Genomic DNA, 26,832 nt, shown 5'->3' with positions numbered 1-26,832 from the left:
TTAGTCCGGTATCCAGCTCTTATAAAACATCCATGTACAACACATGAGGTGAGGAAAATGACATAAACTTAAGCTAGTTTTCATGATAAGGTCATAAAATTGTTGTAGCTAATATATTGCACAAACCTTTGATGGAAACATGAATATGATGTACTACTGCAATGACATCAGTAAAAATGTATTAATATCATGTTTCTATTTTTGGAGTTAGGTTGTTTTTGTTTCGACTCATCTACTGAAATATGGTTTGGGTGAATGAGACAGCATGATTTTGTATGACTGGGACAGTGCTAAAAGGCTTTCTTGTATTCCCAGCTGTGAGCGTGCCACCACAAGTAAGCAGTCAAAGCCCCCAAGCTCCCACCTCACAAGTGATGCTCACTTTGAATATGTGGGAAGCAAGACCACAGGAAAAGGGAAACAAACAACCAAAAAAGCAAAAAGCCCAAAGGATGAGTCACGTGTGGTTTGTTTGTAGCAATATGGGGACACAGAGGACCCTAAAAAAGCAGAGGACTGGATCTCATGTGATCTAATCCCAATCACCCAAAGGTCCTGTCACGATCACGCAAATGTTAGGAAAAAAAAAGGTTTTGGGTCAGTTTACACAAAAGGGTATGCCATGCCTCCTTGGAATATGATATAACCTTCTTTCCTCCTCAAATAGATAGGTACATCTTCAGTATTACAGAAATGTATCATGTGTTGGGCTGTTTTTTTTAATTTATGGCAAGAAAGCTTACACAAGGCGGAAATCGGGAATCGAGGGGCATCAGCCCCAAGCAGCAGCATGATAAATCCCTCCATGGAGTCCAGACACTGGTGTTGGTGGTGGCTGATGACTTTTGCTGAGAGTGATAAGGCCAATGAGGCTGATGAAGTGATGAATCTGATGAATGCGCAAAGCCTAGGCAGTGATGGGGAGGTGGAGGGGTGCACATAACAGTAGTGTGAACACACTAAAGGCAGAGAGGAAGCATATTTAAAAAGACAGCAACAAGATGACAGGCTAACAATGGAGGGGTGTCGCCATGCTATTGGACAGACATGAACAGCTGACGTGAACAGCTGATAGCACAATTGACAGCCCCAAACAATGACAGCAAGGGTTATTAAGAGTGAGCATGCGTGATAGATGTGAATGGCAGGATGAATGAAAAATATACTACAGGCCTATTCATGCAAAAGATAGTCTTTCTGACCGAACTGACTGATGTCACAAATCCTGCTTGTAGGCCCACCCCTTGAAATCAGATTTTCAATGAGCAGCGCTTTCAGCAGATGAATGTGAAAACAGCCTTCCATCCACTGTCAAACTCTGCACATGCATCATTCTGCACAGTGAAGCTCAAACATTCATAGGAGCAAGAAGAAAAACATATTTTTGAGTGGAGGGGACTTTAAATATTAATTATCGATTCATTTGATAATGGTTATTGACTATTTTTTGTAAAGATGGAAATTTAAGTAAAATATTTTCTTTGCTCAAAATGTTCAAGTCAGTATCAGTAGTGAACTTTACAGTTTTGAGGTACTTCTACTTAACTGAGTAGTAACATTATATGCTACTTTATACTCCTATTCTACTACATTTCACAGGTCAATACTGCACTTTTTACCCCACTAAGTTATTAGACAATGACAGTTACTAGTTGTTTTGTTGATTGAGATTTTATATACAAAACATATGTTGTCAGATATGATCAGATTAAACTACCCAGCAGTATTGAGCTCATCCTTGACCAGCTACAACAGTAAAATAAGTAATAACAATCCAACATTATAATGGATAATGATATACTTACAGAGGTCTTCTTTTTTGCATAATTAGTACTTTAACTTTTTGTAATTTAAGTATATTTTGGTAATAAATAAAAATACTTCTGTACTTTAAGTTATAATGCACAAGTTTTACTTGTAAAGGAGTATTTTTGCTGTTTTTTCTTCAGTAACAGATCTGTTTACTTCTTCTGCCACTCTTCAGTAATCATAACTATACACATTGATTGAAATGTGTATGACCAGTATCAACCCATACAGAAGTTACATAGGTTGAAATAAATTAAGAATAAATTGATTTCTATGTATTTGTATGTATAAATCTTAATAGAAGGAAATGTATGTTATATTTAATGAAATATATTTTGAAATATATTGAGAAAATATGTTCAAATAGAATCTTAAACACAAGAAAATTGAAATCCAATTGTAAGCAATGGCCCTTTATTTTCATGATAAAGCAGACATTTTATTTCCACTTAATAGGAATAGAAATGTTGCTCCATCCAGTGTTTAATAACTTTAAAAAGCCTGTCTTGGTTAAATTATGGGGCCAAATGGTGAGCTAAACTTTAATTTACAGGAACACTGTTGTACTTCCTGTTGTGTCTGTGTCTCTGTGTGTCTGACTTGACCACTTGCTCTCTGCTGAAGCTTCGCTGCAGCAGCGCAGAACACACTGATTGAATCTTAAGGAATTACAGTGCAGTGAGATGGATGACTTCATCAGGGAAATAAAAACATTCCAGGAGCCACTTACAGATAAGGAAGCCAGTGCAGTGTGGATGCAGGAAGAGCCCCCACACTCCTGCAACAGGAAATATGTTGTGGAGCCTGTGAGGCACTAATGCCATTTAGTCTAAATGTTCATTTAGACAAAAAGAAGAGTTTTCACTGTGATTATTAAAGACCCTGTCCTTTTTCATCTTAATTGCTCTAATGGGATGTCTACTTGGAATTTAGCCAATTTAAATGGGCAGATACATTGACTTTAACCTCTACTGCACCCCTTTAGAGCCTTAAAGGATAGGTTCACATTTTTCTGTGTCTGTGTTAAAAATGTGTCCTTATGAACAGTGAAACAGGGTTTGCTCACTGTAATCATTCCTCCTGTTTATACTGACCATTTAAAGATACCTTCCTAATCCACTTTCAATGTAACTGATAGTGGAATCCACATTCTTTGTTTTGTGCAAAACTGAATTCAGAAGTTTATCTGAAAGCTAATATGAAGTTTCAGCAATCAGCAATTTCAGCAATCTGATGTCTTTCAAAGGTTTAAGTACAAAATTCCCTCCTGAGCAATGTTTCCCTGTTGAGCTGCAGTGGAGGGACAGCAACAAAAAAAGGGGATTTTGCACTAAAAAGACAATTTCTTTGGAAGATATTCACTTGATTTGGCTCATTTCTGCTGAAACCTCATATTAGCTTCAGATAAATATTGAAAGGAAGAGATCTTTTAACAGCCAGTATGAATGTAGGAATGATTAGAGCAAGCAAAACCTGTTCCAGTGTTCATATGGGCACCTGACCATTGTGTTAAGACAAACTTTGACAGACATTGTTAATCTGTCTAAGGTATATATATATCCCCTTAAAACCTAGTTATCCTACTCACCCTTTAGTAGATCTGAGGCTGAAAAAAATCTGACAGTATCATCAGCTTGTTCAAATCTTCATTGAAACTATAGTGCTGTGCAAAAAATGTAGGCACTTTAGATGTTTGGATTGTTATGAATAATGCAATACCTTCAGGGAGGTGTCTGATAGGTCCCCAATCTGTTCTGCAGCATGACGACTCAAAATATACAAGCAGAGTCATAAAGAACTGTCTTCAGTGACAAGTGACAAGAAGTAGTCCAACAACAGAACAATGGAGCCCTGATCTCAACATAATGGAGTCAGTCTGGGATTACATGAAGACACAGAAGCAACAGATATGCCTAAATCCACAGAAGAACTGTGGCAACTTCTCCAGAACACTGTTTAAAGGCAAAGCGTGGTCACACCAAATATTGATTCATTTAGGTTTCTTCTGTTTAGTTAACATTGTATGAAGTTAATTGATGAATTAAGACTATTCATGGCATTATTTTTGAAAGCATCCTCACTTTGCTTTTAGTGCCTAAACCTTTGCCCAGTACTGTATATAACGTTAACACCTTTATTTCAGCAGCACCATCATCAGAAAGAAATATTCTGTCTTGCAACATTTCCCCCAAATGTATTTCCAATCCAAAGTGTTTGTAGCAACACATAACAAAGAGAGTATGTAAGTGTTACATGACAAATATACAATACATACAGTATACATTTAAATCAGCCTCTAGCAGTGAGGAGAAACATATTTACTCTCAGTCAGAAATTATAGGAGACGGCTCTGTATTATTTTCAGCTTTCACACTATGTACTCTGCCTCTGTGTATACATTGAGTGTGAGAGTCAGCTTCAGCTTAAAAGACAGCAACAGAGTGATGCATTCAGATCCACACTCACAGGTTTGCTTTCAGTGTAGTCTGTGTACAGATGATTATTTTCAAAGAATATAGTTCCAATGAACTCCCAATTATCAGTTATTATGTTAATGGGGATATGGGTAGAGGCTGGCTGCACATGGACTTTGGCTCCAGCTTCCCCGGTGTGCTTTCACCTCTAAGATGTGTAACGTGGTTCAGTCAAAATCTGGTGGATTTGTCCGTTTGGTACAGTTCATTTAGTCTGCTGGTCTAAAGGAGTTTTCAAACTTGTGTTGTTTAGTCCAGTTGAATCTTGGTACAATTCATTAGGGCAGATCTGAACACTCCAATTGTACTCTAGTGGGGACCAAAACAATCATACAGAGACCTTTTGAGGTCTCAGTTTGGTCACAAATGAATTCTGTAGCGGTTTGTTTGTGTCGGGAACATGATCCGACCCAACTGCAAGGTATTTTGCAACTAAAAGTACCAGAAACCAGGAGTTGGTGGAGACCAAAACAGAGCTAAAATGGGAGTGAATATTGGGCTTACATTCACCTCCTTCATAGTTGCTCAAGATTATTTGGTAACCAAATTATCAAGTATGTCAGGACCTGAGTGCAAGAAATTTCTCAGCTACTGTACAGTACATCTGAAAGTGAAAGGGGGTTAAAACAGGTGTTCTTTGCTTACAGTATCTCCATGTATTTTGGCAGTTCCTCAGTAAAAAGTGAGAAAAGGTTGCGACTAAATTATTTTACAGCAACAAACCTCGTTTATGTCCTGATTCTAGTTGACTGTCATTGTTTCTGACTTATAAGTTCAAGCTGCAGTCTTGACTAATACTGCTCATAACTACATATTTCTTTGTTGACCCTTGAAGATAAATAACAGCATAAGTGCACCATGAAAAACTGTTTTGTTTTTCCTCAGTGGGTCCATGTGGCACTGATGATACAGGATGAAAGGCCACTGTCCAATGGATGAATTACCTGTCAGTCCATATGACTTTCTGTTTACACCTCTTGGTTGATTTGTGGTAAATCAGTCCGGACATGAAACAGACTAGAACTAAAACAAAACGATGTGCCACTGACCATAGATTCTCAATGGTTAGCACTGTGGCTTTACAGCACTAATATCCTGAGTTTGAATCCACCGTGCAGCTGTGGTGTTTCTGTCTGGAGTTTGCATGTTCTCCCAATGTCAGCGAGGGTTTTTTCCTGGTTGCTTGTAGGTGTGAATGCAAGTGTCAGTGAGGTTGTCTTTGTATATGTGATAGACTGGCAGACTGTCTCTCGCCTCATGCACCTCCAACCCCTATGACCCTGAACAGGATTAGCAGTTCACAAAATGGAGTGTCTATTGTGCCATAACTAACACCAAGGTGACGTAATGTCTATCTAAGGAAGTACACCTTTGTACAGCACTGCAACAATGAAGTCCTCGTGTGAGGATTATGAGGGGCTTTATAGTATAATGCTTCAAAACAAAGCAAAGATGATATTGTTGCTGTTTCAGTTAGCATAATGAGACTGATGGTGTTGAAAAAAAATGAAGGAGGTGACTCAACCTGACAAAGACAGCTTTCTTGCCAAGAAGCCTCAAGTGTTTGTCTCCTCATTTTTTGCACTGAATGCAGAAACAATTGAGACATTGTCCTTTGTTCTAAAACTGGATCAACTATTTTATCAAGGAAGGCAGAAAGGACCCATATCCTGTGATCTCAGCAATGGCTATGGTCTCTTGCATGCTAAGCCCATCTTGTTTAGCCATTTGGTGCGATCAGGTCATAGATAGCACATTCTAGAGATGTAAGTTGTTAAAAAATTCCCACAACAGAAGCCTGGAATATTTACATATATGTCCTAAAGATGTAGTGTTTATTTGTCTATTCCCAACTGAATGATGTTAATCCCAATTGAATTTCTGAATTGACCCATTTTTCATTTGTGCTACTTAAAATTAGTGACTCATCTCTTGTTAACTTTACATAAGCTTCCACTACAGAAAAAAATCTAAATCTAAAAGATCTAAGTCTATCAACAACTCTGTAACTGGATTTATTTATCTACTAATTAGAAGTCAAAAAGGCAATTCCCCCTGGCAGGCCATTATTACATTGTTACTGGTCAAAAACAAGAGGTGACTTCCAAATTACAAACAGCTATTATAAACCAACTAGCTAAACAGAATGAGTTTTTATATGCAGAAAATAGTGTAGTTTCAAAAAATTACTAGTAACTAAAAAATGAGTGGCTTATGACGCATTAAAATACTGGCTCAACATTTTTATCTTTATTTTTTGCTTATTTACAGAGACTTACATCAGAAGATCAAAACCACTTTCATGTCTGTATGGTAAATATGAAGCTGCAGCCAGCAGCCGGTTAGTTTAGCTTAGCAGAAAGACTGGAAATGGGGGAAAGCAGTTAGCCTGGCTCTGTACATATGGAACAAAATCCACCTATAAGCACCTCTAAAAGAAGCCAATGAATGTTATTTCTTGTTTGATTAATCCATGAATTCAATCCATGTTTCCTGTCTTTATGCTAAACTAACCAGCTGCTGGCTTCAGCTACATATGTACTGCACAGACATTGAGAGTGGTATCAATCTTCTCATCTAAATCTTGGCAACAATGCAAAAAAAAAACAAAAAAAACAACCAAAAACATATCTCCCAAAATGTCAAACTATCCTGTTATTTAGTCATTTAAAAGTTTTTAATTTCAGCAGTAGCTTTACACAACTGAAAAACTGTCCCTCCATGAACAGGCCAATAATTGTGCAAAGAAAACATTTACATCTATAAGAGATAGTTTCCAAGGGAATACGGAAGGGGAGAATCAGCAATGTCATATTCTAATCTTCTGTGTGTGATGAGCATGTGTGTGTATTTGGAGAAATGTGGAAGAGGCAAAGTATAACTGACACCTTTGTTAGAGAAGTGTGAGACACCTTTGTTTTCTGTAGATGAGTCATGTTTGGATTATTACCAAAGTGTTAAGATCAAGCGAGGTGGGGTTTAGCAATGGGTTATGAGAGGTATATAATTTAATGTTTTATGATTTTTCATTAGGTTATTTGTCCTGGGTCAAAGACTTGGTTTGCTTTGTATTGCTCTTTATGCAGAGTAAACCTATTCACATTGAACTCTTTCAGCTTCCAGTGTATTCTTTTGAGTCATTTTCATAAAAAGTGGTAAATTAATTTCTGAGTTGTGGGAGACATGAAGACTTCTGGCCCATCTGAAGATTTCCCACGACACAACTCTGATTTGTAAAGCTGGCCATTCAGCCCTCAGGTCCTCTTCAGGATTCACAGTTATTGTTGATCCTGAAGAAGGCCCGAGGGACAAAACATCACTTGAATAAAAGAAAAATGCATATGAAGCCAGAGTGTGCAACACTTTTTTCCTACTCTCAAGCCTACTTCCAGTGATCAGACCTTCACTACGACCCTTGGTGTGTGTTACTCTTCCATTACATAAAGCTGGCCAATCAGAACAGAGTGGACTCATCAGGAGGGGGGCCTTTATGAGACAGGAGCTCAAATGAACTGCAGAGAGAAAGTGTATACTGAGGGGCTGCATAAAAGGTCAATATAAGATAAATAAGGAGTTTGAGAGTTTGAACTGTGAATCATGCAAAGCCACACTAGTGGAGTCCAAAAATAAAAATTTAGAGCTGGAAATGAGCGCAATAGGTCCTCTAACTATCAGGACACAGCACTTTCAGCCGCTGGATGTTGGAGTATTTCTGTTTGGAAACCCTGCAAACTGGATGAAATACAGAAGAAACAGTAGCAGCCTGGATAATATTACAAAGGCAGAAAGTGAAATCATGCGTGAAAAACCAGTGAATACACTGCAGACCCACAGCAGCTGACGGAAAGAGCAGGTTGTATTATTCTGAGAAATATTAGCTTTTTCTGGGTGAATAAATGTTAATGTGACTTATAAAAAGGGAAACTAAAGGGCAACGAGAATGCTGAGCTTTCAAGATTCATCTGGAGTCATTAATAACACCATCAAACACATCATGTTCAATTAGGGAAGTAGTTTATGCACACAAAGGGCAACGATTTACTGCATACTGCCATTAGAAACTGAGCTGATAATTAGCTTGTTCAGCCATAGTCAGTGATCTATGAACACACATTATTAGATTGTAAACCATTAATAAAACCAAAAACTAGAGGCATTCAATGTCAGACAACTGTATCATATTTTAGCAGTTAATTCTGCAGTGGTGACAAAAAGTTAAAAAAACATACATATTAGCATTTTGAATTAAAATGAAGCTCCCTGCACTCTCCGGGGAAAATATTACACCCTTTAAGAAATATGATTATCAACAATTCCTTACGTGAAAACACATAACTCTAGAAACACAAGATAAAAAGGCATCATATGTGACAAGTCTTCTTGTCAATTTGGCATCAATATAATAGATAAAGATAAATTGTATTTCTGTACAAACTTTACATTTTGGATTTTTTCGCCTCAACTCCCTGCCATCCCTATTTGTTAGCTGTGCTATTTTAGTGGGAGAAGACTGTAGGAATGAGAGGCAAACTGTTTAGAAATTAAGATTTCTCACTAAAATATGTGCTGTTTGGTGGATCAGATACATGCCGAATTAAACGCTGACTCATAACATTATTAATTCATTGTCTGTCGTGTTTGTGTGACAGTATTTGAGGAGTTTTTTTCGGCCTTTACAGTTACTACCCGGTTTGCTGCTTCCTGTTTGGTGCTGGAGAGAGCACGCCAATTGGTTGACAATGTTCATCATTGAACTTTTCTATTTGCATGAACCAAGACTAAAGACTTATGATAATATTAAACATGTTTGATTTTATTGGAAAGTCAAGACAAGAAAAAGACTGACTTGAGACAGCTCGGACTGAGTTTTTTGACCTCCTTACACCAAACGATCAAGATGACGGGAGTATGCCACAACTCTAGCAAAACTCTCATGATTTTATTCTGACATTGAAATAATTTGAAACATCATTTCGTGTAAGGCCGGCATAAGCTAACTGGCTGCTGGCTCTTGCTTCATATTTATCCAACAGACATGACAGTAGTATTGATCCTCTCATCAAAGTCTAGGCAAGGAAGTGAATAAGTGTATTTCCCAAAATGTCAAATTGTTGCTTCAAGAAAGGATCACACGTTGTCCACAGCTTGCAGCAGGAGATTTTTATCAACAAACAAGCATTAATATAATCTGACAATTTATTTATAAATGAATACCAGAAAATATTGTCAGAAATACACATAAATGTAGTAGTATAATCAGTCACACCTTAAGATTTCTGCTGGTACACCATAAAGACACCTGATAGGACGGCTGGAGTGGTGTAAGACATTGCATGTGACAACTGTAGAGAAGACCATTTCAGTGAAATACCAAGGACCCGGGACAAGCAACTGAATGAATATTTGAGGAAGATTACATCAGCTGTCTGTGCATACCAGACCAAAGTAGGTCACAGTCTCATCTGGGAAGGGGTCAAAGGTCATTGATCAGGAATCAGTGGACAGGCGGAGAAAGATCAAGGAGGCTATTTACATTTAACGCAAAAACCATCCTTGACCAAAGACAGCAGGGTTTTAATTTCCCCCATTTATGACCACTTCTAATCACGTTCCACAATTAGGTAATGTGATGAAGATCATCCAGTAACCATGGTAACACATACTGTATGCGCAACAGCATGTGTGTGCAGGTATTTTCCCAGATCCATCAGAAAATGAACAAAACTTGTGTTAAACTAGTGTCCAGCTTTCTGTTTTAGCAGTTCCTTATTAAAAAAGTAAGTGAAACAGACAGTAGTGACCACACAGTAACTACCTTCCTGTAATATCACGGTATAGTACACCTTGTTTTCATGCTGTTTCTACCTGTTCCTCATTATTCATTTAATATGAGGACCAGTTGCAATCTCGATTAATACTGCTTTATTTCCTTGTGTGCTCTTTGTGATAATAGAGAAGATAAACTCATTACATTTACATTTATTCATTTGGCAGACACCTACTTCTATCCTTTATTTAACCAGGTAAAAGTCTTGTTGAGATTAAATGAGGTACACAGTAGATCTGAGAATAAGTGCCTGAGCATTCAGTTCTACGTTTCACCTGACACAAGTGCCACAAGGCTTGCAGGTGCATGAAGTAACATATAAGTGGACTTCTTTTGGTTTGGTTTTGGTGGGGGGTTTTTTTTGAGAGAGAGAGCTAGATAAGGATCTAAAGATAGATAAAAAGCATATTAGGTGAGTAAGTACCTTTGTAAGAGGTAGGTCTCCAAGTGATTTTTGAAGATAGAAAGAAATTCCACTGACTGAGTCAAGTTGGGCAACTCATTCCATCTCCGAGCGACCATACAGGAGAAGAGTTTGGATGGAGATTTCCTGCCTTGCAGTGACAGTAGGACTAGTCATCATTGGTTTGCAGATTGGAGTGAATGTGAAGGCGCATAAACCTGAATGAGGGAGTTCAGGTAGGTGAGTGTTGTGCTAGTGGCTGCTGTTGGCGAGCATTATTGAGTCATGAAAAGTGGAGTGACAAGCTCATTTTTGGCTGGCTGAAGACCTGACAGGCTGCTGCCATTTGCACCATTTACAGATGTTTCACTGTGTAGTCAGTGTACTCTGCATACTCACTGAGATACAGCTTCCTCTTTCTGAGCAAGGCAGCAGTCACCATTCATGCTTGAGTTAATACATGAGATTGTCTCAATACATAATCTGGAGATGGATGAAATTGCTTGTTGCAGAAAAACCTTTGTCCAAGTCCCTGGGAACACATATTGAATTTAAAATCTAAAATCTATTGACACAACACAAGATTCCATTTCAAATGGGTTAGTTGATGAATGCAAATGTAAAATGCACAGTATATCAATGTAGCTGGCAAACGGTCAGAGAGAGAGTGTGCACTGCCTCTTAAGATTGAGCTTAATAAATGTTTCAGGTTACAGGCCTTTTTCAGGTGAGCTTCAGCAAGTAAAAGTAATGAGGGATGACGTGATGATAGAATGTTTATTGTCCTGTATCTCCTTAACGGATAAACAAGCCAATTAGTCTGCATCTAATGCAAGAAAGTGTGATGAAGTGTTATTTTATCTGGAAGCCATTACAACTGTGATGGCCACAGCCACACATGGTAATATTAACCCAATTAAAAATAACCCAACCCACCTCATTAGTTTGCTTTCCTACACAAGTTTATTTCATTTGCAGTCACCACACCACAGTTAGTTTGACTTAGAATCTGTTTATTCCCTTTTAACCTTACATTGTTTTATATGGAGTGTACAAATTGGGTTACACAGGCAATTTTCTGTTATATTAATCATTTGTTTCTTTGTCTTGAGTTACCATGGTTGTTGGGGGGCATCCTTTCCTGGTGGAAAAGGTGTGGCTGAAGGCTGATGACTCTTGGGCTGAATTCAAATGTCCACCCTCTGGACCTGCGGACTGAGCCCTCGCAGACTTCAGTCATATGTACTGTCATGTGTTCACCGTCATCACGTCAAGTCTGCAAGGGCGCGAGAATGCAAGGCTATATAAGGCACTGATGGACAGGCATCAAGTCTGTTTCATTTGTTGCTGCAGAAATGTTCGAAGCGACAGTCTAGCGACATCTACAATCATGTACACGGTGATCGCTGCTGCACTTGCTTATGTAATCGTTCTAATCCTTACACAATGCCAGAGGCTGAGGGGTTTTTTTTTAGCTGACCCAATCATTCAGGTGGTTGCTCTGCAAGAAAGACAGGTGAGTTTGGCAGTGATTGTGAAAAGTTACTATGATTACTTTTGTGCTAGCCCAAAACGGTTGTTGAGGTCTCACAGATGATGATGATGTCAGTTGTTGTTGTTGTTGTTGTCATTAGTATTATTATTGTTACAATTATTTTTAAAATAGACAAGGGCTACTTACACCCCCCTGAACACAAACATACCAGTGTTGAAAATATTTCTGGATGAATGTGAGGATCTCAAACCAACATTCCAAATTTCCAGAGCAGTCTTCAATATTTTACTCACCACTCTCCACTTGCACTGAGATCAAGGCTGGGGATACCACTTAGAGCTTCTGATTTTTCTTTACTGGCTTGCTCATAGAGTATCATCACAGCTCAAGTATTTGATGTTCCAAAATCCACTGTACATTTTTATCACACACAAAATTGCAGCAGACATCAGAAAGAACAGACACAAGGTTGTCTTCTCCCCAAACCTCAACACCATTGCTGACGTTGGTCAAGGCTGTTCAAGACTGCCACAAAATGATGCCTGGGAGCCATAGATGGGTGCCACCTTAGAATCAAGCAACCAAAATCCAACTACATTGATTATTTCAACTATAAACAATACTATACTTAAGTTTTAAAAACACCACAATCTTGTGATTTATTTTAGTGGTGAAAAGCAAGCCCAGCTTCCAATTTACACTACTGAACATGCTCGAATAATGCACGGTTGCAGTGATATACACTTAACTATAACGAGATAATAAGAGTTTATTTATATAACGGTAATGTTATATCTTTGAGTAACACTGGTGCCAGTGCAACTGGAACTTATTTTAGGTACTATATTGCGAATGTAACATTACTTGCCCATATGAGTTGGTGTTTTTATATGTTATAATGTTAGGTAGCCAATGGTAACAAGCTAACAAGCCAACAAGCTAATGTTAAGTCTCTTAATGCTAGAGCCATCCGGTCAAGGCAGATGGTCGCTCACCTAGAGCCTGGTTCTGCTCTGTTCTTTCTTCCTGTTAAAGGGGAGTTTTTCATTGCCACTGTCGCCAAGTGGTTGTCAACAGGTTATGTGATCAGCTGACCTTCTTTTACGCACCCATTTCCTGACACATTTTTCTGGATCCCACTGGTCCAAAGGAGGCCCAACCAAAGAAATGAACATCAGTGCTGAGACCTTGCTGATTTGTAGTTGTGTCTGTAGAGGTGTTATTATATTGTTGAAAAGACGACTTTGTCCTTGTTGTTGATGTCTTGAAATAGGAGCCTTTTGCAGACAGCAGCAGTTGAGGAAAAGAAAAGTGGCTGCTATTTCACTCCTCCAGCAGAGAACCTCCAGCAGGACAAGACAATGGGTCTATCCTCTGAACCTGGTGAGAAAACAGCAGGGGGATTTCTATAGCCTTGTACAGGAATTGGCATTTGACAGCAAAAAATTCCACAATTATTTCAGGATGAGTGCTACACAATTAGAAGAGGTCTTGTCCTATGTAGGTCAGGACCTATGCAAACAATGGATCACCTATAGAGAACCAAATGAGGCAAAATGGAGATTGAAAAGACACAAGCTTTGGATAATGAGCATTATTTTTTATTTATCCCAGACAAAATTCTTCCAGTAAATTTGGGCAATTAAACCGATCAAAAAAACTTGTAATAATAGATACATTCAGATACAGTAATAAACAACAAGAATACATCATAGAATACAGGAGAATACAATTCAAAGATAGGCTAGTTATTCATAAGTGGTGTTGTTTGGGTTGTTGTAAGGGCTGTGGTGTGGTGGGATGGAGTGGTTTGCTTGGGTGGGAGGGTGAAAAACCTGGTTGCTATCCCAATTTAAAATTGTGGCCAACAGCTGTTCTTTCAATTGGCCCTTGCTTGAACTCTGGCAGTAAACGTAGCAAAAACATTTCATCTGGGCCATCAGGTTGAATAGGTGCCTTAAGAATTTCATAGAGGTCTTCGTTAGAGGGTTTCTGAGGTTGATTTGCTTTCTTCCTTGTTTTGGAATTGTAGGAGTGAGGCCTCTCTCTCTCATCTCTCTGCTCTCTCACTTGTTTCTCTCTCCCACCATTTCCCCTCACCTCCCTCTCCCTATCTGCTCTCTCCCCACTTTTCATATCTACTCTCCTCATGTCCTCATCTTCATCTTTCACTTCCACCTCTCCAGACCTTTCTCCTCCCTCCTCCTCCTCCTCCTCTGTCCTCACTAAATCTCCCTAGTTGAGTCTGCTTTTAGAACTGAAAATAGACACACACTCATGTCAGCAAAGTGACATCTAATTGGTTTGTAGAACTTACAGCAGCCCTTCGAGACTGGAGCTGAGGCACTGCAACACCTCTCTGATTTTAAAAGTTTTAAATTATAAGTTAAAGTTAAAAGTTTTAGTCATATGTGTGCAGTAAAAGTCCAAGAACCCTGTGTGTTATTATTAAATCCGCAATACTTTTTGTTCAGAAGTGCTGCATTAAATGTAGATGGTATGGCGCAATATGTTACAGTAAAATAATTAATCAATGCATTGTCCAAAAAAATTGTGTCCAGCAGTTAAACTTTTGAGATTAAATATATTTGCATATTTCTAGATTATGGACATTTTAGCGAGGGGGAATTTAAGGATTTCAACAAGATAATTTCACTTTTTTGTAGAAAAATTGAATCAGTCACAAATTATTATTCAAAGTAGAGTATTTTACATACATCTTAAAACATGTCTAGAGGGAACCTTTAAGTAAAAAATCTTACTTTACTTACTCTACTTTTTCCACAGCTGCATACACTAAAAATAATCCTACCATCTTTCCCTGAGATGTGGCAGCAGAAACCACATGGACTTCAGGTGTCTCCATTCCTTCCTACCACCCCCCTCTGATCCACTGATTAGCACATTTTTTCTTATTCTGTTGAACGTGACTTGTTCCTGCATTGATCAGGATCTCTCAAGAAAAAAAAGATTATTATTCAACAGCAAAGACTATGCAACTAAACCTGGGTCTCTCTTTTTCAGATACATGGCATCAGGGGATTCCATGCATTCAATGACCTATGCCTACCGAGTGAGAGTGCAAACAGTATCAGACTGTATCCTGGACACCACCAGGGACATTGAAAAGCACATGATGCACCACTTCCTCCTTCAATCAACTGAAGAAACCTGGGCTATGGTGGCCAGGGGCTTCTGGGAGAATTGGCAATTTCCCAATTGCATTAGAGCACTTGATGGGAAGCATGTAGCAATCACAGCTCCACCTAGGAGTGGAAGTTTTTTTTTTAATTACAAAGGGACTTTATCAATTGTACTTCTGGCCCTTGTGGATGCGAACTATAGGTTCCTGGTTACTCAAATAGGGGATATTTGCAGAACCAGCAATGGTGCTGTGTTTAGAAACTCTGCCCTGTGCAGGGGGCTGGACAACAACACCCTCCATGTACCACCACCAACACCCCTGCCAGACGCTGCGTTCCTAGGGGAAGTGCCACATGTCATAATGGCTGATGTAGCATTTCCCCTGAAGCAATTTCTACTGAAACCCTTTGGAGGATGAAACCTCTCTCGGGACAGAGCCATATATAAATACAGGCTGTCAGGAGCTCGCATGACAGTGGAGAAGGCCTTTGGTATGCTGGCAGCGTACAATACACATCGGTGGAGAAAATGGACACACTGGTTGTAGCAGACTGTATTCTGCATAACCTCACAAGGCCTGGTGATGCAGAATGCAGGCTGCTGTGGGAGGGTGAAAACCTGCAGTCAGTGAATGACCATCTGCCACCTGCAAAATACAGGGTCAATGTAGTCTGTGGCTGATAAAAAATTTCAGGGCCCCTGCCACCATGGCAGATAGGTTTTTCTTAGTGTTCCAGTTAGTATTCAGTCTGCTGACACTGTTGATGCTTTTAAAACCTTTAAATCCAGTACAAAGACACATTTTTATCTAACAACTAGTCTTATTTGTTTATATAATACAGCTCTGTTGTGCAAGTTTTAAATAGTTTCACTTGTTTTACCTTTTGGATGATTTATTTGTAAATTTCTTTTATAAGGTTTTTAATTGTGTGCTTGTATTGTGCTGTGTTTGTGTTTTTCTTTTTATATTTGTGATTATTATTATTGCACATCTTGTCTATTTCTCTTTTTTGGTCATCTTTCTCTTTTTTATCTCTTTCTCATCAAATTAAACAGTTATCAATTGACAACTATCTTATATAATATAATTTTCCTTAATAACATGTTTAGGAATTTTGTTGAATGCTAATGAGGACTAGACTAAAAATACAGAATGACTGAAACAATTAGTCCAAGCATCAGTTGAATACTTTGTTCAGTAAATGATCAGTCTAGTAAAATAGTGATAAGTAAATTAAAGAAATATTACTGCTGCACAGTACAGAGTACAGACAGATGTAAATAAACGTTGCACAGCAACAACTATTCATATTCACAACACCACTATCATGGTTACCATACTATATCATACCACCATCTCCACTTTGTAAAACGAGCTAACGTTAGCTAGTTAACAAGCTCTGCTGAGCATCCAGGCAGAAAACAAACAAAAACAAATTTTCTTACCAGAAACTTCCAGTTCCCTGAAGATCTCCCTCCAGCCAGCTGCTACCTTATTTAAGTTTTTGTAATGAAATGAGGAGGTATCATAAAGAAGGCCATATTGTATTTGAAGGAATTATTATTAGGATTTTTATTATACTGATTCAACTGCACACTTTGAGGTGTTAGGGGTGCTCAAAAACTCAGGAAACTTTGCACATGCATCAGAAGTGGCGAAGATTCATGTCTGATATGGGTCTTTGGCTTGAGTGTGGCAAGTTGGCTCAATAGCACCCCCTAACAATGTTCAAAGTCAAAGCCCCACCTTTAAATTTGACGTAGATGAATGAAGATGAAGATGAAACATCTCCAGACTTACAAAAAACCTCTTAGAGCCATACCCTATGCCCAACAGGAAGCCAGCAATTTTGAATTTACAGTCCGTGTACAGGCATAATTTAACTCCTCCTTGAAAAAAAAACAGAGCAACTTCAAATTTGTATGGTTTCATCTACAGACTTCTGCGATGATAAATTGCAAAGCTTTTGAGTTTTCATTTGATGCTGTTGCATAATGGTGACGCAGCAAATTTCGATGTTTTGCCATGAAACAGGAAGTTATTGTAACTTGAATGTACGTTGATGCTTGATTTCCTGGCCTGAACACATCTACATGTCAACATTGACTCGAAAATGCACATATATGTCAGATGACCTCCACTAGATGTATTGCTGCATTAATGACCCACATGTGTAGTACCGTCTACTGGCAACAGGAAGTCAGCCCTATGTGACAAATATCATCTGATTTACATGAGGTTTACATGGGGTGGTCTACACATGATATACAGAAAAATGACATATAATTAGTGGGTCATGTCTAGTGCCACATAGTGAACACAGGAAGTCATAGTTATCTCCTACATGCAATGTCCACTATTCATGAAAATGTATATCCATGTCAGCTGCCTTCGGGAAAACATATTGCTGCATTCATATTTTATGAATATTTTACTTGTGTAAAATTGCTTACGGGCAACAGGAAGTAAAGTCTAAATGATACATAGTTCATCAAATGTATACACAATTTCCAATATGTCATCTCCAGCACCACATACTGCACACAGGAAATAATATTTTACCCATTCACACAGTGTCCAATAATCCAGAAAATTCAGAGCTGTGTCAACTGACCTCTAGTAGCGATCAAACAGCTGCCACTCCCTCCGACATGTGAGGTGTGATGACCTGTTCCTCACTGCCTGCAGCTGTAATAAGTTCTTTTTGTTTTTTTAGTTGGCAATTGGAAAAACTCCAATGTCACGTCCATACTACAATGAATTGTGAGTAATTAAATCTGCACCACAAGCAGACTCTCTGGAAGTCTGCAGAAAGTCTGCTTGAGGCCCCTTGTGGACTGGATGAATTGTGGTTTTGGACAGTTTTTAGTACTGGCTGACTTTGTGGGAACGCACCTGCAAAATCGACGAATCTGCAAGAGGTGAAGTACGGACAGTTGGATTCAGTCTTAAATGCTGGAGCCAGCTCATTGTCATGGGGGGGATCTGGGTTTGGTTAGTTTTGCTTTGTGTTTAGTTGTAGTTGGTGTCCATCTTGTCTGCCCCCTTGTGTGTTATTTGGTTTGGACAAGCCAAACCAAATAATATACTGATATGTTCCCTTATGTGTCATGGTGTTAGGTCAGTTTGTTCAGTTAAACCTATTTTACAGGCCTAGTTATTAAATTATTGTTTTATAATGTTTTTCACATTTTTGGGGGTAAAGAAAAACCTATTCTTCCATCTAAAACTTCTGTTTGCTCATTGTCTCGCCTCTTGGTCCCTAACAACAGCATTTCATTATCACCTGATCCCACCACTTCATGTTAAATTTGTTGATGTTTTCAGAGACATTTTGTGAGGCTTTTTTTAAAAGTTTAGAGGTCATTTAGCTGAAAATTAGATCAAGATTTTCCAAAAGAGGAGTCAAACTGCTGCTGAAGCCTGCTAAGATTGTCTCTGTGGTTTTCATCTGTCTGACAGAATTAAAGTCACGATGAAAAAGATAAAAATGGAATGTTCTTGTTTTTTTCTTAAGTCACTCCCAAAATCTGTCAATGATATATCGTTTCCATTGCAGAAAAGGGGCCAGACATCACCAGTGCAGTTTTGCACCCTGCAGGTGTTGTTAATCACAGAGCAGACTGGGAGAATTGATGGAAGTTTGAGTTCAGCCACAACTTTGGAAAGGTTAAAAGATGGAGAGAAAGGATTTGTCTTGAAACTACACCCAGGGCAAAAGATGCAAACAAACGAGACTGTCTTGTGTTTCTTCAAGCAGCAGGGATCAGCTGCATCTTATGACACGCAACAACAATCCAAAAGTACCCTTTTCTCAAGGCAAATCCTTTTTATTACTTACACGCTGCCTGTTTCTATTTGGTTAAAGACGAAATGGACAAAATGACAGTCTGACAGTTTAGCCTGAGGCACATAAGAATAATGTTAGTGCTGTTAGTTCTTGCTGTAGTTTTTCTCACTAAAATCCAGTGGTAAAGTTTATCACTTGAAGGTGTTTGTATTTGTTACTTTTTGTTTTGCAGCAAAAAAAAGAGGCAAATGTTCAGCTATTCAAAGAAAAGTGAGTGGTTTGGGGTCAAAGAGTCTTGCTGCAGCTTCTTTCAGACACTGTATACACCACAGACTAGAAACTACTACAGAATAAGCATTCTCACACAGGTAAAATGATATTTTGTGACTGAAATTATATCCAGTGAACACAATGTATGGAAGCTAATTTCCTGAAGCAGTCGAAATGTTTGTGTTTATCATGTGTCCATACAGTGCAGCTTTTTCACAGCAGACATTTTCATTTGTCATAGCAAGAAAAGCACATTTTAACATTTACGATGGCTCATTTCCATTAAGGCTCTCATTAAATAATACTATTATAATAATACTATTATATATATTGAGCCTGCATGCACAATACCAGGACACAGAGGCAGTTCTAGGAATTTTTAACTGGGGTGGTCCAGGGGTGTTAAGGGATGTTTAGAGGTGGCTGCAATGTGTTGTAAATGTGTGTGTACAGTCTGCTGATTTTTTTATATGCATTAATATTCTACTAATAATAGGCTCAAATGAATGAATAGGCTAACATTGACAATGACAAATAAATAGAGCCTTCTTCTAGGCTCATTTACAAAAATTAAGGCTATAAAGTGGTCAAATGCTCTAAACAAACCACCAAACTGCAAACACTGGGTTCTATCTTCCTCTAAATTAACTAAAAATGACTAATCTGAATTATATGGTATACCATACATTATAGCATATAATAATATAATAAGACAATTAGCCTTGAGGTTTTTGGATAAAGAATAAAAAACAGGTTCTGTTAAAACCATTAAAGTCCTGGACTTTGTTTTGCAGAACAAAAAACTGCAAGTGTTAGACAATCCCTGCCATGGTTACCAATGTAACACCAATTTACAGGCTTGGTTCAATCTGAGGAGACTAGCCTGAAGTGACTGGATAAGTAACATGCATCATTATAGAGTTAGTGTGAATGTGATTGTTGGACAAAGCAACCATGTAGGCCTTTTATATGAATCAGTAGAAGAGCTTGCAAGACAAGTGTGCCACACATTACACATGTTCAGATTAAATAAAAACAGCAAAAATTATTTTGATTATTAAGGTAAACCAATGTATATTATGATTTGGGAATGATATGAAGGCCTATAACTGATGCAGTAAGAATATGATGTCTTGTTGACGTGCAATCAGAGATTGCAGAAACACTGTTGAGAGAACAGTGCAATGTACAGTACAGATATTGTACAGTATTTGTACAGGGTTCCTGTGGGATTCCCGCGAGATGGAGTCAATTTCACTTTTCGGACAAGAAAAAAAGTCAACGGGAGCGGGCGGGACGGGAATCATATTAACAATAGGTCTGTTTTTTTATATATATAAATATGCAGTTCTAATATGAATAAACATTATTTTCTTCATTTTGAACATAATGCTAGTAATTCTGTTGTCTTTTTTTATTCTTTTTTATACTGTCATAACTGCTCTGGTGGCTGGTTGCAGGTTGGTTGCAGCTAGAGGCTGACATTTTTTGGGGATTCTTGTGGGAACAGAATGGGACAGTAGCCATTCTTGTGGGACTGGGACAGGACAGTCATTTTTGTGGACAGGAGTATTTTTTTGGGAGTGGGATGGGACGGGAGTGAAAATCCACTGCCATGTCACCCTCTAGTGTGGACTTGGGAAACAGACATCAAAATAAATAGGGAAGGAGAGTGACAGAGTGAACGTGTACAGCTCTGGTGATATAAAATAGACTGGGCAATCAGAGCCGCCCTAATCTTTCATGGCTTTAAGGTAGAATTGAACTCTCAGTTTACAAAATAACTAGCTGATGCATTAATGGCTATATCAGGACAGAATTAGTGGACTGAAGAAACTGAAAAATCACTCAAAGCTAACGTTATCTGTGGAAGGGATACTTTGTTTTCAACAGTCTCTTCAGCTGACTTGGCAGCGCTGTTTGTATCAGTTGGCATTAGTGAAGTTAGCTAACATAACGTTTCACTTTAGATCGCGATCTCAGGTTGAGGGCTACTGACATCTCCAGACAATCCAAATAACTCGAGATGATTCTTTTCTTGACCATCATTTCTATCAGTAATTTTGGAGATTTCGGAATGTGGTGACATTACTAAAAAAAGGTCTAATCTAATCAGTCAGATGATCATTCAGGTTATTAACAAAGCAACAGGTTAGTCAAACTTATTTAGAAGAGAAAAAGATTGCAACAACATGAGATTAAAATCCAAAATGTAAGTTGTAAAAGGCCACCACAGCTTACACATCGACTTCCTGGTTCAACTTAGATCTGCTGCACATCCACAGCATTAGTTGTGTGCACTCACGGTGTTCTTGTACACTGAATGAAGTGGTTTAGATAGTCTGAATAAATTGGCTGTTTACAACCTCTCTGATGGCTCCTGTTTCTTGCCCCATAGGACCTATTTTCAGTGATATTGACACATTCTGAGATGTCAGCACTCAGCACTTTGTTGAGTACAATTTTATCATAACTAATAGAAATAAATAATATATAATATAATAAACTGTAGCAGCATACTCCATACACATTGCTTCTACACAAGCAAAATCTATTAAAGGGACAATTTTTCGACGTGGATCTTATTCATATATTGTGACCATTCTGACTATGCTAACTTTGTACTTGAGAGATTGGGGGCACGCAAAGAAGAAGGTGTAGCATGAGCACATTAGCAGACCAGCAGCAGCAACTAGTGCTTCTTTTGTGTCATGGATGTATTAAGGTGAACTGGAAAGAATGTTGCTCAGTAGTGCATGAAGCCAAAAGAAAGGCTGCCGTGTTTCCACAGGCTTCTTCACGCCTCTCTGTTTTTGGGTCCATAGAGCATGCGCACTAGAGTTCTTCTCCAGCCAGACGGTTCTGAGCATATGTGGCCGAGACTTCCGCTGGACAAGCCAGCAAACCTCCACCACAAATAATTTCATCATGTGGCTCTTTTAGACTTTCCAAATATTATCGGACCAAACTCTGATAACAAAACATTATTTTGTAGGGGTTGTGACACTTAGAAAAATGTATTCACTGTTTTATAGCCACTCTCTCTCCAATGATTGTATAAGGGGAAAATGCTTTTTGGGCCAGTGTGCATCACGTGACGGACCCAGAAATTGTAATTACATGGTCTGGCCAAATTGTGAAATTGGCCTCACAGCCCAGCACTGTTCCTGGGAGCTTGGTTTGTGTGTCTACACAGGATGTATTCAGGCAGTTTTAAGTTTAGGTCACCCGCATTTTGGCAGTGCTCAGAACCCAACTAAAAATAAACAGAAATTAGCACTGTGAATTAACTATTGTAGCTAACTTCATATGTATCTACTTCTGGGCCAGCCCAGCCAGCTGCCTATTTATCTCCAGTAATAAGAAACATTTATTGCTTATTGTTTCATATATAGCACGATTCTTAGCATACCACAGTGTCACATCATCCAGTCTATGCGTTTGAGTCCTATTTTCTTCTAAAGGTGCGGTTAGCTGGGAGCAGCTGACACAAGTTTTATTCTCTGCTGTCAATTCACAGGAGATCTGGTGCGGCATGCATGGAAGCATTTAGCTCAATCCGCTCAAGTCTCTTCTGCACGCTTTAGTCGCTCTGGTCTGCTTTAGCACCTTTAATGGAGCCTTACGGAGGTTCAATCACAGGTCAGCTCAGAGCCAATGCATTTTTTTAACAGCTCAGTGAACTTAGAGAGCACTGTCTGATATTGAAACTCGCAGCAGAACCCAAATAAAATGCAACATCAACCTTTCATTCAAACGACATCCATCCTTGTGATGAAACTCCCAGGGAACAGCAATTGGCAGGTGAAGGAGGGAATGCTCTGAGACATATTACCAAAACACCCTCAGGAGTTCAGATTTTAGGAGTTTTAAAATCCTGACAGATTTCACAAGAGTGCTGAATCCCATAAGGAGATTTTTCTGCTTATGAATTCTCTTCTTGAGGTGTCTATACTCCTTGTCGTCACAGTGCTATACTATACAGGCCTATATGCTTTACAGGGCTTGTAAAATTAAGTCAAAGGCTATGGTAGAGTGCTGCAGTACTGAATTTCAAATTACTTCCAGTATCTAACATTTCAGATAGGCCTATAGCTTGTGTGTTGAACCCAAAGTACAACTGTCAGAGCCTGACTGTGTCATGAAACATGCCCCACATTACTACATGGAGTAGCTGTCCTTGCTGAGTGTATGCAGGAAACTTCATAAATGACTCTCATGTCCTTCTCAGGGGTTCAAATTAATATAGTCCCAGTCAAACTTTCTGCACAACTCCCAGGAGAGATTCTGAGATGCATGATACATGGTGTATGCATACTCTACATCTTGCACAATGGATTTTGTTTTTCTTTCAAAAACCCTGGCCAAAAAAATAGAAAATATTGAGCAACTCACTTGGAACAACAGAATCCAAAAACATAGTATTAAATAAATAAGCAAATCCCATGAAAAGTCAATTTCTCTGATCTAAACTCAAATTAGGTCACAAATAGTGTATATAGCTTCATCTTTTAAAAAGGCAGGGGGCAAATGTTACTCAAACAATAATTAATGGTGCATTAGTTTTCAGCTGCAGACTGATACATATTTGATGCTCTGCTTTGAATTCCCCGGAGTGGTATGTGGGATTGAAGCCATGTAAATTATTGTTTGTGTTCATGGTAATTAAGATGTCATCCAGGGCAACGGTGTGGCTCAGTGATGTGTTTTTAATAGTTAAAATTTATAAATTAGTTGGTTCAATTCATTGTTGGTTTGGGTGTTTTCATGAGATTTTTGGACAATTTGATATGACATTTCTCTGAACAAAAGTCTTTTAGTATTCAAGATTGGAAGAAGATCCAGAGGCCATACAGAAAGTGAACTGAGACCAGCCCTGTTTACAACACTCAAGAGGAGGAGGACGATAACAGCTGTGTATCATCCCTGCTGGTTACAGTAACTTGGCACTGGGTGAAAACCTCCATCGCTGGACACTTGGAATTACACTTTCACAGTCAGACACGCATTGTGCATGGCAAGAAACTGGAGATTTAAAACTTCCCATCCCTGTCAGAAATGAACCACGACTGTGATAGGGCGTACACTTTCTACAGTTAGCCACGGCTCAGAAAAGGGTTGCATATATCTAGTGTCTATATGGAAAAAAAAAAACTCCAGATACAGACGCACACACTCTTTTCATATGAGTAGCCCTGTACTGGGGGCTTTCTTGAAGGCGCAGTTGGAGATTTTGGCATAAGGCTGAAAGCTGTGCAGTTCGGAATGCTGGAGCTTTGGACCTCCACGCAGCTCCCCTTCCTCACTATTATCTTCCTCATCATTCATGAGGTCAGGAGATAAACCCTGACACAGAAACCTCTCCTCCTCCTCCTCCTCTGTGGTGCTCTGTCTCCCGGAGCACTGTCGAACAGCTGGAACGCATGACACTATTTAAAACTTAATGTCATAATAACAAGTTAGAATATAGTTATATGCAACAACAACAACATTTGTGCAGGCCTCTTCTGTAGTGTTCATGTATAAACAACCCCCCCCCCCCCCAAATATATTGAATTATCTGAAATAAACAACATATTTAAATAAATGCAATGACTGACTGAAATATTAGGTTTACACACTATACTTAGAAATATTAGTTATAGTGTGTAAACTGTACCCTTTGACTGCTAAAATAAATATTGTTGTTGGAATTTTTTTGTGCAAAGTAAATAAATGGTCTCACTGTTCAGTATTACTGTCTGCCATTAGAACATTTTTTCTTTTGGGCCCCTAGAATTTTAGTTTTACTGGGATGAGTATGTAGGACATCTTGTATGATTCATGGATAATCCATGGGTAAAACTCTTTTTTTTCAATTTCAAACTGAGAGACATGGAGAATACCTCACCCCTGGACCCCCAACTGACCTCTTGGGGTGTGGGTGTCTGTTAGCAGGACATTACCTAAAACTTAAACACTGTGACAAAATGGGGATTGAAGAGACCTCTTGAGAGACCATTTCTGACCAATAACTGAATTATGGCCTGAACTAAAAGCCTCTGGGGTCATTTGAACCGGGAGAAAGGACCATATAACCACAACACATGGGCAGAGCACGCCCTCCTTTTATTTTAACAAGACTAAGCCATAAACACACATTCCTGGAGTCTTCCTGCAAATATGAGCCAAACCTGAATTTTATGTAAATTAAATATCTAAGCATTATGTAAGTTATGTAATGTTATGTGTCATGTAAATATATGAAGAATGGTATAACTTTGATAGTTGTGTGATTATCTACTAATGAGATACTAAATTTTGATATTATTACCTTTTTACTACATGTCACCCTACTGCCCTCTAGTGACTAGTTAAATTCCCTCATGTTAAGAGTTAATGAATGTTTGGCAACTATGCAATTGTATTTTAAAATCACCTAAATGTTTGATTTTTGATCTACCAACCTCATAGACAATGATATTTTAATAGTTACATAAGTAGTTGTATTAAAAGAATGAATCGGAGTTTCAGGTTTCAGGTTTTCTGTATTACTAAACAATAGAAATATTGAATGTTTTATATTATGAATTAAGAGTTGTGTTGAATTTATATTTGAATATGTTTCTGAAAGTAATCTAATCACGTGTTGCTAAACTTTATTTCATTTCATTATAGTATTAAACTTTTATTTCAGTGCAGATGGTTTGAGAAAGTTGAATCAACGAAGGTTGGATGTCTAGACCCTGAGAAGCAGTGATATGAATGTTAATGTTTGATAGGTTGATAGAAGAGTGGACTTATTACAAAATGAATGTATAATGTTGAATGTCTGAATGGTTTACAACATATGGCACATAAAATATTCAGAGATAGTGACTGAAGTGTGAATTTGTGTTTGCAACTAAAACTTAATTCACCAGTGTAAGAAGTAATTTGCCATCTAAAGTCGAAGTAAACCACATCTTAAAAGTCCCTGAAACAAAAAAATTGAATATTCATCAGTAATTCGGGGCAAGAACATTTAAAACATATCCAAAACTCCACCCATTTTTTCCAAACAGTCTCAAAGAGATTTTTCTTTGAGCTGGACTCCAGAACTCAAGAAATTTCTTAAGACGTCTCTTTTCTTTGTATTTTAATTTTATTGAAACAATTTAGCTGTTTTTGTTTTATTTGTTACATTAAGTCTCATGTTTCCATGTACAGTATTTTACCTTGAGGTAGTCAAGATTTGAGTGTAGTCAGATTAAACTTCATTCGGCATTCAACTAAGATTACGAAGTGAGCCAAAGCCTGAATTCTTCATTCAAACTGAGACGTTGTTTGGAAGCAGATAGCAACGCTTGAAACTGGATCTCTTCCTGCTTGATGAGAGAAGTACTGCAAACTGGGAGTTAAATCAGCCTAAAGACTCTTTCAGAGCAGCCTGAAATGGCTTGACTCCTTTTCACCGGTGTTCCACACAGCTGCACCCACGAAGATGTGCCCACAGTCCACAGCTTGATCCGGGTTCTTTCACTGCCAAGCACCACTGGTGACTCTACACCAAAACAACGCTGGACCAAGACGACACCTCGACAGCCAGGAAACTTGTCAACAGTAAGAAATAACATGTCTTTCTGATCAAGGGTTGATGT

At 38.5% G+C, this 26,832-nt stretch overlaps 1 protein-coding gene across 7 annotated transcripts in view; it reads right to left on the bottom strand.

Moving 5' to 3' along the window:
- opn5 (opsin 5) overlaps positions 1 to 26,832 on the bottom strand; it is a 104,812-nt gene that overhangs the window by 68,421 nt on the left and 9,559 nt on the right. Inside the window, exons 3-5 of one of the 7 annotated variants that reach the window (XR_006092005.1) lie at positions 13,484 to 13,540; positions 13,004 to 13,388; positions 9,850 to 11,789 (exon numbers count right to left, since the gene is read on the bottom strand). The exons of 2 other annotated variants lie outside the window; for them this stretch is intronic. The gene's annotated coding sequence lies outside the window, so the exon portion shown is untranslated. Of the gene's footprint in view, positions 1 to 9,849; positions 11,790 to 13,003; positions 13,389 to 13,483; positions 13,541 to 26,328; positions 26,785 to 26,832 lie in introns of those variants that run through there. 4 more of the 7 variants (XR_006092003.1, XR_006092004.1, XR_006092006.1 and 1 more) reach the window with 4 other exon arrangements.

Source organism: Thunnus maccoyii, chromosome 17, assembly GCF_910596095.1.
Source record: "Thunnus maccoyii chromosome 17, fThuMac1.1, whole genome shotgun sequence".
In the NCBI taxonomy this organism is placed as follows: domain Eukaryota; kingdom Metazoa; phylum Chordata; class Actinopteri; order Scombriformes; family Scombridae; genus Thunnus; species Thunnus maccoyii.
This window is presented reverse-complemented; position numbering and strand designations above follow the sequence as displayed.